Here is a 2,148-nt window from a genome sequence, read left to right on the forward strand (position 1 = left end):
TGCAATAAAGTTACTGTGATGGGGCCCTGGCTGGCGTAGCCAGTGGATTGAGTGTGGGCTTTGAACCAAAGCATCTCAGGTTCAATTCCCAGTCAGGGCACATGCCTGGGTTGCAGGCCATGTCCCCAGTGGGGGTCACATGAGAGGCAACCTCACACTGATGTTTCTCTCTCTCTCTTTCTTGCTCCCTTCCCCTCCCTAAAAATAAATATATAAAATCTTTAAAAATACAATAAAAAGCCAAAATCTCTTTAAAAAAGTTACTGTGATGGAAGCAAAGCCTGTGTCTCAATGTAGCCACATTAAAAATTTCTGGACACATGTACAAAAAGAGTGCCCATTTTCATCTAGAATGAGGCTAAAAACATTGAATTTTTAAAAAAGCAAGTGGGAATATGATACATATAGTATGATTTAATTGATATAAGTTTAAATAGCCTTGAATAATACTATGCAATGTCTACATATAGTTAATAATTAACAAAAACCTCTAAACATCGATGGAAAAGACACAGAACAGCTTCAGGATAGCAATTCCCTTCAGGGTGGTAGAGAGGAAGACAGTGGCCATGGCACTGGGTGAACTTCATGAGGGGATGCAGGGTGGCAGGGAGCTTTCTCTCTATCTATAAGACTTTCTTTAAACCAAAATATGAAACAAACATGGCAAACCAATTAACAATCTAATGTTTGTTGTGGATACCTGGTTATCTATTATATTCTTCTCTGAACTATTCTGTGTATTAAAATCTTTAATATTTAAACATAAAAATTTAAAATAATGACAGAGAAGCTTGAGGATGGAGTTTGAAGGATCTAGAATACTGTGCCTAGGACTCTGAACCCTTTAGGCGTTATAGTGTTTGAGCAGAAGGCAGCCTTTGTCAGAGCTGTGCTCTGGGGAGGGGGTGGGGGTTACTCACCAGATGCATAGAATTGACAGGAAGGAGAAGCTCTAGAGGCAAAGAGATCTGCTTGGAAGTTTTTGCAAAATGCCTGTTAAAAAAGATATGGTGCAACCTACCATATTAGTTAGGAAACATATGCATTGTTGCTTGAAGTATACATGATTAGCCCTTGGACAACGTGGAGGTAAGAGGCACTGACCAGCCCCCCATGAAATTAATTCCCCCAAAACTTAGTTACTAATAGTCTACTGTTGACTGGAAGCCTAACAATAACATAAACAGTTAACACATATTTTGTACACTATATGTATTATATACTGTATTCTTACAATAAATAAGCTAGAAAAAAGAAAATGTTTTTAAGAAAACCATAAAGAAGGGAAAATACATTTTTAGTGTTTATTAAAAAAATAGGTTCATAAGTGGACCTGTGCAATTCAAACCCACATTCTTTCAGGGTCAACAGTAAATCCCACTCTCTTGTCTTCTTATGACACATTTAACTTCATCTCTATATTCTGGAGTCAGATTCTCAAAGTTGTCCCAGAGGGATTACTGGAAGATGCACTGTTCCACTTCACCACCATGCTCAATGTTTCTTGGCTCAGCTATAGATCTGTGGTAGACAAGATTTTGGTAATTGTAGGGAATGAACAAGAAAAATTGAAACTGAGGGTGGGGAAAGGATCCAGAATCAAGAAACATTATTGCTGCTGTTAAGAAAACCCTATGGGGAGCAATATAAAATTAAAACTGAAAGCAGATTTTGTGTGAATCACATGCCAAGTCACTGGTGGCCCAGCTATTTTAAATAATGGTTTGGTTGCATGTGATTAAGAAGTATATCAAATCCAAGGAGGCATATATCTCACAGTCCCTCACTTGTTCCCCCTTGTTTGAGGATCAATCCAAAGCATGACATTGAATTTCTCCGAAGACTAAATTTGCCTGCACAGGAACCTGTGGACTATGTCTACTTCTAGTCTATGGTCCGTGTCTACCCCAAATGCGTGCCTTGAAGAGTAAGTCAGAAATTTCCCATGGACCATATAGTGTTGCTGATAGAGAACACTTTACATCCTGGCCATAACTCTGTCTGCAGTGGGTTCACTTCTAATATTTCTGCTTTCTTCCCTTACACTCCAGGGCTGGCTACCAAATGCTGATAGACTCAACCAAGTGTTTGTGCTATCTAACCTCAGGGCCCTCCTCACAACCCTTTTTATTCATACTTCTCTGT

At 39.0% G+C, this 2,148-nt stretch overlaps 1 non-coding gene across 1 annotated transcript; it reads right to left on the reverse strand.

Annotated features, from left to right (window-relative positions):
* Window positions 1-228: 228 nt before the first annotated feature.
* LOC123813589 lies at window positions 229-360 on the reverse strand. Its single transcript, XR_006784777.1, has one exon. It is a non-coding gene; the product is annotated as a small nucleolar RNA SNORA1 (small nucleolar RNA).
* Window positions 361-2,148: the final 1,788 nt, after the last annotated feature.

The sequence above is a fragment of the Phyllostomus hastatus genome, unplaced genomic scaffold, assembly GCF_019186645.2.
Source record: "Phyllostomus hastatus isolate PE091 unplaced genomic scaffold, TTU_PhHast_1.1 phas_contig_152, whole genome shotgun sequence".
NCBI lineage: Eukaryota > Metazoa > Chordata > Mammalia > Chiroptera > Phyllostomidae > Phyllostomus > Phyllostomus hastatus.